Genomic DNA, 12,975 nt, shown 5'->3' on the forward strand with positions numbered 1-12,975 from the left:
GCACTTCTCCTTAATGCAACCGCTGTGTCAGATTTTTTTTTTACTTTACGGAAAAAGCACACCATGCAATAATCTGAGTACAGCGCTCAGAGCCCAAACAACCCAAACAGATATCTGCCATGTTGTGTAGTCAACAGAAGTCAGAAATAGCATTATAAATATTCACTTACCTTTGATGATCTTCATCAGAATGCACTCTCAAGAATCCCAGTTCCACAATAAATGTTTGTTTTGTTCGATAATGTCCATCATTTATGTCCAAATACCTCCTTTTTGTTCGCGCATTTAGCCCAGTAATAAAAATTCATGAGGCACGATCACTAGGTGCAGATGAAAAGTCAAAAAGTTCTGTTATAGTCCGTATAAACATGTCAAAAGATGTATAGAATCAATCTTTAGGATGTGTTTAACATAAATCTTCAATAATGTTCCAACCGGAGAATTCCTTTGTCTTCAGAAATGCAATGGACCGCAAGCTAACTATCACGTGAACGCGCATGGTCACCTCGTGGCTCTCTAGCAGACCTCTGACTCAATCCCCTCTCATTCGCCCCCACTTCACAGTAGAAGCATCAAACAAGGTTCTAAAGACTGTTGACATCTAGTGGAAGCCTTAGGAAGTGCAATATGATCCCATAGACACTGTGTATTCGATAGGCAAAAAGTTGAAAAACTTCAAACCTCAGATTTCTCCCTTCCTGGTTGGGTTTTTGCCTGCCATATGAGTTCTGTTATACTCACAGACATCATTCAAACAGTTTTAGAAACTCAGAGTGTTGTCTATCCAAATCCACTAATAATATGCATATCCTAGCATCTGGGCCTGAGTAGCAGGCAGTTTACTCTGGGCACACTTTTCATCCGGATGTGAAAATACTGCCCCCTACCCAAGAGAGGTTAATTGTATATTTGAGTGATATAAAACTGAACTATACCTGACAAGTATGAGTGGTTTAGGTTAATTTCCCAACCTTTGTGGGCTCTGCCTGTTAAGCAGCAGAAGGGTGCATTTGCAGATGTACTTTTAGCTGATAATGTTTACTTTGCAAGCTACTGGTTATATTATATGCATAAATATATGCATATTCTAGCTTTTATGGCTGAGTAGCAGGCAGTTTAATTTGGACACGCTTTTCATCCAAAATTCCCAATGCTGCCCCCTACCCTAGAGAAGTTAAGGCAGCCCCCCCGCACCGCTCTGATTCAGAGGGGTTGGATTAAATGCAGAGGACACATTTCAGTTGAATACATTGTTGGACAACTGACTAGGTATCTCCCTTTTCCAACTGTAATGTGTTATCTAAGTAGGAGTAAATCTGACAACACTGCAGAGAGTCCCTGGAGAATAATTTGAAATGTATTCAGAAGAGTGGAGTCATGTTGTACTTTCCTGGAGCACTAAGTAGCCTTAGCTGTTTGAGGGGGGGGGAAATAAACCTTGTCTTGTAGTCAGAGTGCACTGAATGGACTGTTGAATGAAGCATCCTGCACATACAGTACCAGTGAAAAGTTTGGACACACCTACTCATTCAAGGGTTTTTCTTTATTTTTACTATTTTCATTGTAGAATAATAGTGAAGACATCAAAACTATGAAATCACACATATGTAATCATGTAGTAACCAAAAAAGTGTTAAACAAATCAAAATATATTTTATATTTGGGATTCTTCAAAGTAGCCACCATTTGCCACAATGACAGTTTTGCACACTCTTGGCATTCTCTCATCCACTTTCATGAGGTAGTCACCTGGAATGCATTTCAATTAACAGGTGTGCCTTGTTAAAAGTTAATTTGTGGAATTTCTTTCCTTCATAATGCGTTTGAGCCAATCAGTTGTGTTGTGACAAGGTAGCGGTGGTATACAGAAGATAGCCCTGTTTGGTAAAAGACCAAGTTCATATTATGGCAAGAACAGCTCAAATAAGCAAAGAGAAACGACAGTCAAGACATGAAGGCCAGTCAATGCAGTTTCTTCAAGTGCAGTCGCAAAAACCATCAAGCGCTATGATGAAAATGGATCTCATGAGGACCGCCACAGGAAAGAAAGACCCAGAGTTACCAGCCTCAGAAATTGCAGCCCAAATAAATGCTTCACAGAGTTCAAGTAAGAGACACATCTCAACATCAACTGTTCAGACGAGACTGCATGAATCAGGCCTTCATGGTTGAATTGTTGCAAAGAAACCACTAAAGGACACCAATAATAAGAAGAAACTTGCCTGGGACAAGAAACACAAGCAATAGACATTTGACCGGTGGAAATCTGTCTTTTGGTCTGATGAGTCCAAATGTTTGTTTTTTGGCTCTAACTGCCGTGTCTTTGTGAGATGCAGGGTAGGTGAATGGATGATCTCCGCATGTGCGGTTCCCACCATGAAGCATGGATGAGGAGGTGGGATGGTGTGGGGGTTCTTTGCTGGTGCCACTGTCTGTGACTTATTTAGAATTAATGGCACACTTAACCAGCATGGCTACCACAGCATTCTGCAGCGACACGCCATCCCATCTGATTTGCACTTAGTCCCACTATCATTTGCTGTGTAAGGGCTATTTGACCAAGAAGGGGAGTGATGGATGGCTGCATCAGATGACCTGGCCTCCACAATCACCCGACACAAGGAGCACAAGGAGGGCAAGACGGGCACTTGACTTGGACAGCTGCAAATGGCCCACAATTTCAAAAGTACATTTTATACCATTTATGGCCACGAGGCCCAACTTGTCTCTTTTATTTCTATCCATGTCTGTAAGTGTGTCTCTAATGTTGTTTGAGGATGAATACAAAATGTACAGTGCCACACTAAGTTCCTGAAAGACTCTAGTGGTAATACAAGATGAGCTCACTCTCTTCTTTCTGCCCCTCCCCCCCCCCTGATTATGAGGGCTGATTATGTTCAGAGTGATGATTTCTGGTGTCTGGACATTCACTCTACACATGACCTTGGGTTATGACCTCACTGCAGCCCAGGTAAGCCCCTCTGTCAATAGCTTTTAAAGAATAAAGTGCTTTTTCAGGAACTGGGTGCTCTTTTCATAGCCTTGAATAGCTACCGGTAGCGTTTGTTGATGTTTGTATAAAATTCATAGAAAGCTCCCTGTAGCTTTTAAAGAGGTGGAATTTCACTAAATGAACTATACTGCCTCCTCCCTCTGTTGCTCCTTTCGGGCCTTCACCGTTGTCGCAGTCTTCATCTCAATGACCTTTGCCCTCAAGGTCACGCCCTTGGCTGTACGAGCTTTATCAGAGGGTTCTGTGGCAGTCAACCGATTTCAGGTAGAAAAAAGACAGACGAGATCATTGTACAAAAATTGGGAATGATTGTGACACTAAGTCCGCTAGCGTTCAGTCAGCAAGGACTGTTGTCAGCACTTCAAAATGAACATATTATTTAATCAGCTCGTCATGCAAATATTCATTGTCCATCTTATCATATCTGTGTCAACAGAGACTCTTTTTGATGGAGGACCGAGAGGTTGTGATGGCCAAAACGGACAACCCTATGAATTCAGTGGAGTTCCGTGATGCCACGTTGGCTTGGGAGAAGGCCAAAGCTCCCGCCAAAGCCATCACTGTCCACAAGAAGAAAAGAGGCGGGATGCGACGTGTGCTGCGCAAGGAGAAACTGAGCCTGTATATCATTGCAGAGAAGGTCAAGGGGAACAACGAGAGTCCCAACGGACAGAATCTCCTCACCCACATGGAACAGGAGAGCCCCCAGAGCACCATCTCCTCCACCCAGAGCTCCACCATCCGCCCGCCGCTGAACAAGACCCTGGATCGCATCGATCTGTGCGTCAAGAAGGTAAATGGCTCATTTACAAATATACACATGCCCAAACACACTCTAAAGCATCGAGTCACTGGCACTGGACAGATAAATGGATTTAGCCTGCAGGCACTAGTTCAACTCATGAAAAAAAGAGAACGGCTGAAAGAATAGACAATTAGAGGGAGTCAAGGTTGTACCACAACTTTGCACTTCTTTCATTTGAAATGGACTGAGTGCATTTCAAGTACAAATCTATACTATTACATCACTGGTATCATTCTAATCTGCAGGGGACGCTGGTAGGAATCTGTGGAGGTGTGGGGAGTGGAAAGAGCTCGCTTCTGTCTACTCTACTGGGACAGGTGAGGATCTAGATCATTGGCCTTCCAATATCACCAGCTTACTGGGGGATTCCCCTACAAACCAGACCTGTTTGATTAAGCCGGAAATGCGCACTTTTGGGACTATTCCATTGGTTCCGTTGTACTGGGCAAATTAAGTCAAACGCTGCGCAAGTATTTCCCTCTGGTGAAAGTATTTGACTTTTGGCCCAGGTCAGCTTTACCTCTAGTATGTATTAACATGAGTTTTATAACTGGTGTTCAACAGATGACCCTGCTGGAGGGCAACGTGGCGGCCAGTGGCGGCTTTGCCTATGTCGCTCAACAGGCCTGGATCCTCTACAACTCACTGAGAGAGAACATCCTGTTTGGAAAAGAATATGAGGAAGACAAGTAAGATTGATTGATTTTGTGTATGTAAAATCAACAACTCATTTTCTGTAGTCCATGGCAAACCACATTTGGATGTCATGGTTTGATAGTTTCACATTGACAAGGGCCAAAGACATTTCTAACTCAGGCTTACTCATTTCTCTCGACAATGACTGTTTCCATGTCCTTGGCTGTGTTTCCTTATTAGGTATAATTCTGTGCTCTATGCCTGCTGCCTGATCCCTGATCTGACAGAGCTGCCCTATGGGGATATGACTGAGGTATGTATCAGACCTCTATTACATCTCTCTGTTGGATATCCTCTCAATATGAACGATGGACACACTGTACAATACATTGACCTTACAGTATACCAAAGTAGCAGAAAGTGGAATAACTATGTACAAGGCTAGTAAGTAGTACATGCGTTTATAGATGGAATGTTTTGGGGTGCACTGTAGTATTTTATTATAGTGTTATGTAACTATCTGTATGTCCTTATCTGTTCTGGCCTATGATGCCCATGTATTGAGAAATAATCCTTGATACATTTTGTCAACATTGTCTCAATGTTCTCATTCTAGATAGGGGAGAGGGGTGCCAACCTGAGTGGCGGGCAGCGCCAGCGGGTAAGCCTGGCACGTGCCCTGTACAGCGAGCGACTCATCCTACTCCTAGATGATCCTCTCAGTGCTGTGGACGCCCACGTGGGCTCTCAGCTCTTCCACAACGCCATCCGAAACAGTGTCCAAGGGCAAGACCATCATCTTTGTCACACATCAGCTTCAGGTAAATTGAGCTTCTGATCATCTGAATGATGTGAGATACAGAATGATTTGCAGCAAATAAGTGACTTGTGTAATATGTCGACACGATCGGAAATGGTTTTCTTACTCCTGTATAATGCATTCATGATCTGAAAGGGCTTTCTTAGCTAGTCTCTTTTGTATATCTTTGGGATGCTTAATCTGAAAGAACTACTAGTGAAGGGAAATGAGAAAAACCCTATCTAGACTTTGCTTTCTCCTATATAGATACAGTAGCTCAGTGATCATTGTGCAACTTGAGCTTTCACACAAATCTCTCATTGACATTCATGTATTATGGCTAAGTTAAGGATCACAAGAATTTGGCCCGAATAGAGAGAGCTGAGGAAAGGGAGCCATATAGAAATATAGAGGAGCATACTACACTGCTCAAAAAACTAAAGGGAACACTTAAACAACACAATGTAACTCCAAGTCAATCACACTTCTGTGAAATCAAACTGTCCACTTAGGAAGCAACACTGATTGACAATAAATTTCACATGCTGTTGTGCAAATGGAATAGACAAAAGGTGGAAATTATAGGCAATTAGCAAGACACCCCCAATAAAGGAATGGTTCTGCAGGTGGTGACCACAGACCACTTCTCAGTTCCTATGCTTCCTGGCTGATGTTTTGGTCACTTTTGAATGCTGGCGGTGCTTTCACTCTAGTGGTAGCATGAGACGGAGTCTACAACCCACACAAGTGGCTCAGGTAGTGCAGTTCATCCAGGATGGCACATCAATGCAAGCTGTGGCAAAAAGGTTTGCTGTGTCTGTCAGCGTAGTGTCCAGAGCATGGAGGCGCTACCAGGAGACAGGCCAGTACATCAGGAGACGTGGAGGAGGCCATAGGAGGGCAACAACCCAGCAGCAGGACCGCTACCTCCGCCTTTGTGCAAGGAGGTGCACTGCCAGAGCCCTGCAAAATGACCTCCAGCAGGCCACAAATGTGCATGTGTCTGCTCAAACGGTCAGAAACAGACTCCATGAGGGTGGTATGAGGGCCCGACGTCCACAGGTGGGGGTTGTGCTTACAGCCCAACACCGTGCAGGACGTTTGGCATTTGCCAGAGAACACCAAGATTGGCAAATTCGCCACTGGCGCCCTGTGCTCTTCACAGATGAAAGCAGGTTCACACTGAGCACATGAGCACATGTGACAGACGTGACAGAGTCTGGAGACGCCGTGGAGAACGTTCTGCTGCCTGCAACATCCTCCAGCATGACCGGTTTGGCGGTGGGTCAGTCATGGTGTGGGGTGGCATTTCTTTGTGGGGCCGCACAGCCCTCCATGTGCTCGCCAGAGGTAGCCTGACTGCCATTAGGTACCGAGATGAGATCCTCAGACCCCTTGTGAGACCATATGCTGACACATGCACATTTGTGGCCTGCTGGAGGTCATTTTGCAGGCCTCTGGCAGTGCACCTACTTGCACAAAGGCGGAGGTAGCGGTCCTGCTGCTGGGTTGTTGCCCTCCTATGGCCTCCTCCACGTCTCCTGATGTACTGGCCTGTCTCCTGGTAGCGCCTCCATGCTCTGGACACTACGCTGACAGACACAGCAAACCTTTTTGCCACAGCTTGCATTGATGTGCCATCCTGGATGAACTGCACTACCTGAGCCACTTGTGTGGGTTGTAGACTCCGTCTCATGCTACCACTAGAGTGAAAGCACCGCCAGCATTCAAAAGTGACCAAAACATCAGCCAGGAAGCATAGGAACTGAGAAGTGGTCTGTGGTCACCACCTGCAGAACCATTCCTTTATTGGGGGTGTCTTGCTAATTGCCTATAATTTCCACCTTTTGTCTATTCCATTTGCACAACAGCATGTGAAATTTATTGTCAATCAGTGTTGCTTCCTAAGTGGACAGTTTGATTTCACAGAAGTGTGATTGACTTGGAGTTACATTGTGTTGCTTAAGTGTTCCCTTTATTTTTTTGAGCAGTGTATATCCCAGGATTCTGCAACAGGAGAATCACATATATCACTGGTGTTGACCCTCTCTCAGTACCTGGCAGAGTGTGACGACGTGATTCTGATGAAGGAAAGGCAGATTGCAGAGCATGGCACCCACACCCAGCTCATGGGAAGAGACTGTGACTACGCCACCCTCTTAAACAGTGTACAGCAGAAGGTAATGCCACCCACGCAGCGCACGTCCAACTAGCCTGGTCACATATCAGGTCGCAGTTGCAAATGAGAACTTGTTCTCAACTAGCCTACCTGGTTAAATAAAGGTGAAATAAAATAAATAAATAAAATCTGGGAAACAAACTGATCTGGGACCAGGCAAGTCCAGCTCCAGCTCTCCTTTATGTAAAAACACCTTTGTCATCCCTCTTTACACAATGACATCGTACATCCATCCTGCATAATTCATGAGACAGGAGAAGCCAAGCGGGTGGCTGGGAAATGTTAGCGCATACAAGGCCTTTCATTATTTATGCGTGCATTGATTTACCGGTGTCACACCGCTAAAGACCCTGTCACCGATATCTGTTTAAATTACTTACTGGCCATTGTTATGGCTTCGCCGTGATTTGTGGGGTCTTATGCTGTAGCTCCCTCTGGCTTTCTTTCCTAGAACCTGGTGACAAAAAACCTGAAAAATAAGGAGAAGGAGGGAGAGGAAAAGGTTGAGTCCCCCGCAACTGTTGCTAAAGTCGCCAGACCTCCGATGGAGAAAAATAATGGATAGAATGTGTTAATGTGTTCCCTCCAAAACAGTTGGCTTGAAATAAGGAAATGACTCACATGGGTCTCTTTTTTTTTTATTCCTTTCTTTCCTTTCTTTCTTTCTTTCTTTCTTTCTTTCTTTCTTTCTTTCTTTCTTTCTGTCTTTCTTTCTTTCTTTCTTTCTTACCTCCCTCCCTTCCTTCTTCCCTCCTTCCTTCCCTTCCGCCCTTCTTTCCTTCTCTTTACTCTCCAGACCAGCTCATGAAAGCGGAGGAGAAGGGCTCTGGCGCCGTGGCCTGGGATGTGTACAAGGCCTTCATCAAAGCAGCTGGAGGCCCTTATGCCTTCATCATCAACCTCTTCCTCTTCACCACCGGCTGCATCGCCTTCAGTAACTGGTGGCTGAGCTACTGGATCCGCCCGGGCAGCGGGGTGAGTTTTTTTGTTTTGTTTTTTGCACTGGATCCAAATGATCATCCACTGGATTCAAATGATGATCCACTCGATCAAAATGATGGCCTTACACACAGACACACAACTAGGATCAGATTACCATACCCCCAATCCTTATTAGAAACATTAGAATGAAAAAAAATTGGCAAAGGGCAACTTCTGCCTACCTTGAGAGGGACGTCTCAGTATACTGTAGAGGCTATGTCTACCGCAAGAAAAACGACTTCTGCGCATCACTGAGTTGTATTGGGGAAAGCAAGAGCATTAATCTTAACACGTGTAATTAAAAAAGAAACGCGGTAAACATAATTAAAACAAGGGACGAGCCACCGAAAAACAGATGTGCTGCAAAGCTGTTGTCCATGTCAGATTTGAAGAATGCGTTTGGAATTGCGACATCATTCGAACGGCTGCTTCTTTCATGTATTCTGCCTTGGATTCAGCACTCAGCTGACTCTGTTTTATTTATCTCAGTCATTAGATATAAATTCCATTTTTTCCAAGGAGGCCCTGTGTGTGTTTCCTTCATGGGGATTTGTTGCTCCATCTGCTCTCAGAACACATCATTAATCCTGGACGACAAAACCAATGAAACGGTGGCAGCGTTGGCAAACGATAGCATGAGGCTCAACCCTCATGTTCAATACTACTCAAGAGTTTATGTGCTGACCATGGGAGCCGCTCTCTTCCTGAAGACAATGAGGGGACTGGTGTTCGTCAAGGTAAGCATCTTGCTCAAATGTCTTTTAGAGTGGTTCTTGTGGATTGTTCTCCCATCTCGATGTCCTGACCATTCATTGGCCTGTCAAAGGAGAGTGCATCCCTGTGTGCTTCCCAAATGGCACCCTATTCCCTGTATAGTGCACTACTTTTGACAAGAGCTCATAGGGTACCATTTGGGACGAATCAGGTTTTCATTGATTTACACTCAGGCCCTTTCAAAGGAAAGAGGTGTGCAAAGTGGTTGTGGTAGAACCTTGACTCCGTCTAATTGTCTTATTCTTTCAGCCGTTCTCATGAGTTGCTCTACTATAATTTAAGAGCCTGCAGGCTAAGTGTGTGTGTGTGTGTGTGTGTGTGTGTGTGTGTGTGTGTGTGTGTGTGTGTGTGTGTGTGTGTGTGTGTGTGTGTGTGTGTGTGTGTGTGTGTGTGTGTGTGTGTGTGTGTGTGTGTGTGTGTGTGTGTGTGTGTGTGTGTGTATCCCAGTCCATTTGGATACATGTCCCCTTTTCTTTGCTAAACTTTTCTGACAGCCCATTACCGAGGTCATGTCCCCACGTAATTGTGTGCAACTAACTTTCCAAAGATGACTAATCTTTTTCTTTTTTTTTACCCCTAGCTGTGACGTGAATGTGTGGGTGTTGGATATTCCGTTAATAGATTTACTGTTTTCTCCTGCCAAAAGTAATTTCTGTACAATTGGCCAGACGTTTTTCATTGAGTTAACTTAGACATAGGGTCGTAACCTTTCTGTGTCAGCCCGCCAGTCATTAATTTATGTATGAGTATTTGACAGATCGGCTGACACAAGAAACATTCCACTTGCTTAACAGCACAGAGGCAGTTGAAATCCACAATGGGGAAACATTTTCCGGGGCTCTTGCATTTGAATTAAATTGTATTGTGCTTGTATCATGCGATACCACAATAAACTTAAAGTTCAAATGCAGAGACTCCAAGACCATTGAGTGCTTTTGAAGTGACAGGTTGGTGTGAAATCTGTAGGCTAATCTAATTCTAATCTAATCTAATCTAACAAACAGCCTATGTGAATGCAGCCCTACACCGCCGTTTTACCAAAATAATGCAAACTAAATGCTGAAAGTAGTAGCCTAGTTGTTTATGCATGCAAACAAAAATACTGAATAGCAGTTTGGCTTAGAATACTGCGAATGCGAACAAATGATTGCCAACAGAACAAAACAGAGGTACCAATTTAAGCCTCGTAAACAAAATATCAGATTGATAAAGGCATGACACAATCTATATTTAGGCTAGTTACATTAACAGTAAACAAATGCAGTAACCAAAAGAATGGAGATCCAAATAACCAAAGCATAGCCTACAGCCTACTACAGTGAGACGTAGCCATGCACTGCTGTCTTACCAAATAAAAAGGCCTATGGGACTGCCTCAAACACATAAAATCATGGCGCCCATGAGTTCAGCAACACGTTGTGATATGGCACAATACACTTCTGTGGATCAAATTCCACCCACGTAATCAATTAAACAATGCCAGCCTACCATAAACAAATTTCCAACACGTACAGTTCCACAAAAAACAACTAAGAGAACCATAATGATGAAACGCACCATTATGTAGTTATACCCAGGGGCGTCATTTGGGTCCTTGCATTTGAATAATATTAAATGATGCTTATCACTCTATACTAGAGCTGTTCCGGTGACCGCCACACCGGCAGTCATGAGTCATGACCGCAGTAAAATTCCACGTGATCGTTGAGTCATGGTAATCTCCTGTAATGCACTCTGGACATGCTTTAGTAGTATCTTACGACCATCAGGTCCTAATGGCCTGGTACTCAGGGCTCTATTGTCCCTCTAATCACTCTGACATCAATGCAAATTCAATCGAAAATCACTTTAAAACTTTTTTTTTCTTTATTTAAGTTCTCATTTACAACTGCAACCTGGCCAAGATAAAGCAAAGCAGTGCGACACAAACAACACAGAGTTACACATGGGATAAACAAACGTACAGTCAATAACACAATAGAAAAATCTATATGCAGTGTGTGCAAATGTAGTAAGATTAGGGAGGTAAGGCAATAAATAGGCCATAGTGGCGAAATAATTACAATTTAGAATTAAACACTGGAGTGATAGATGTGCAGAAGATGAATGTGCAAGTAGTGATACTGGGGTGCAAAGGAGAAAAAAATCAATAACAATATGGGGATGAGGTAGTTGGGTGGGCTATTTACAGATGGGCTGTGTACAGGTGCAATGATCGGTAAGCTACTCTGACAGCTGATGCTTAAAGTTAGTGAGGGAGATAAAAGACTCCAGCTTCAGTGATTTTTGCAATTAGTTCCAGTCATTGGCAGCAGAGAACTGGAAGGAAAGGCGGCCAAAGGAGGAGTTGGCTTTGGGGATGACCAGGGAAATATACCTGCTGGAGCGCGTGCTACGGGTGGGTGCTGCTATGGTGACCAGTGAGCTGAGATAAGGTGGGGCTTTACCTAGCAAAGACTTATAGATGACCTGGAGCCAGTGGGTTTGGCGACGAATATGAAGCGAGGGCCAGCCAACGAGAGCATACAGGTTGCAGTGGTGGGTAATATATGGGGCTTTGGTGACAAAACGGATGGCACTGTGATAGACTACATCCAATTTGCTAAGTAGAGTGTTGGAGGCTATTTTGTAAATGACATCACCGAAGTCAAGGATCGGTAGGATAGTCAGTCTTACGAGGGTATGTTTGGCAGCATGAGTGAAGGAGGCTTTGTTGCAAAATAGGAAGCCGATTCTAGATTTAATTTTGGATTGGAGATGCTTATGTGAGTCTGGAAGGAGAGTTTACAGTCTAACCAGACACCTAGGTATTTGTAGTTGTCCACATATTCTTGTAGTTGTCCACAAGTCAGAACCGTCCAGAGTAGTGATGCTGGACGGGCGGGTGCGGGCAGCGATCGGATGAAGAGCATACATCATTGATGTATACAGAGAAAAGAGTCGGCCCGAGAATTGAACACTGTGGCAACCCCATAGAGACTGCCAGAGGTCCAGACAACAGGCCCTCCGATTTGACACACTGAACTCTATCTGAGAAGTAGTTGGTGAACCAGGCGAGGCAGTCATTTGAGAAACCAAGGCTGAGTCTGCCGATAAGAATGCGGTGATTGACAGAGTCGAAAGCCTTGGCCAGGTCGATGAAGACGGCTGCGCAGTATTGTCTTTTATCGATAGCGGTTATGATATCGTTTAGGACCTTGAGCGTGGCTGAGGTGCACCCGTGACCAGCTAGGAAACCAGATTGCATAGCGGAGAAGGTACGGTGGGATTCTAAATAGTTGGTGATCTGATAACTTGGCTTTCGAAGACTTTAGAAAGGCAGGGTAGGAAAGATAAATGTCTGTAACAGTTTGGGTATAGAGTGTCTCCCCCTTTGAAGAGGGGGATGACCGCAGCAGCTTTCCAATCTTTAGGGATCTCAGACGATACGAAAGAGAGGTTGAACAGGCTAGTAATAGGGGTTGCAACAATTGCGGCGGATAATTTTAGAAAGAGAGGGTCCAGATTGTCTAGCCCAGCTGATTTGTAGGGGTCCAGATTTTGCAGCTCTTTCAGAACATCAGCTATCTGGATTTGGGTGAAGGATAAATGGGGGAGGCTTGAGCAAGTGGCTGTGGGGGGTGCAGAGCTGTTGACCAGGGTATCAAACAGTTATCACAACAATATCATGCTTTTAAAACTCGTCTCACTGTGATGATTCATTTGAAGAAAGAAGTGTAAAACATGGTCGTTGTGGATGTTGTTTCAAAGTGTAACACAACGAAATGGACAGTGTTTTCTAAGGTGAT

General features: G+C 44.2%; 1 pseudogene; it reads left to right on the forward strand.

The window, feature by feature from the left end:
* The window catches only part of LOC120061857, a 43,058-nt pseudogene that overhangs the window by 16,311 nt on the left and 13,772 nt on the right, over positions 1–12,975 (forward strand).

This window comes from Salvelinus namaycush, chromosome 17 (genome assembly GCF_016432855.1).
Source record: "Salvelinus namaycush isolate Seneca chromosome 17, SaNama_1.0, whole genome shotgun sequence".
NCBI lineage: Eukaryota > Metazoa > Chordata > Actinopteri > Salmoniformes > Salmonidae > Salvelinus > Salvelinus namaycush.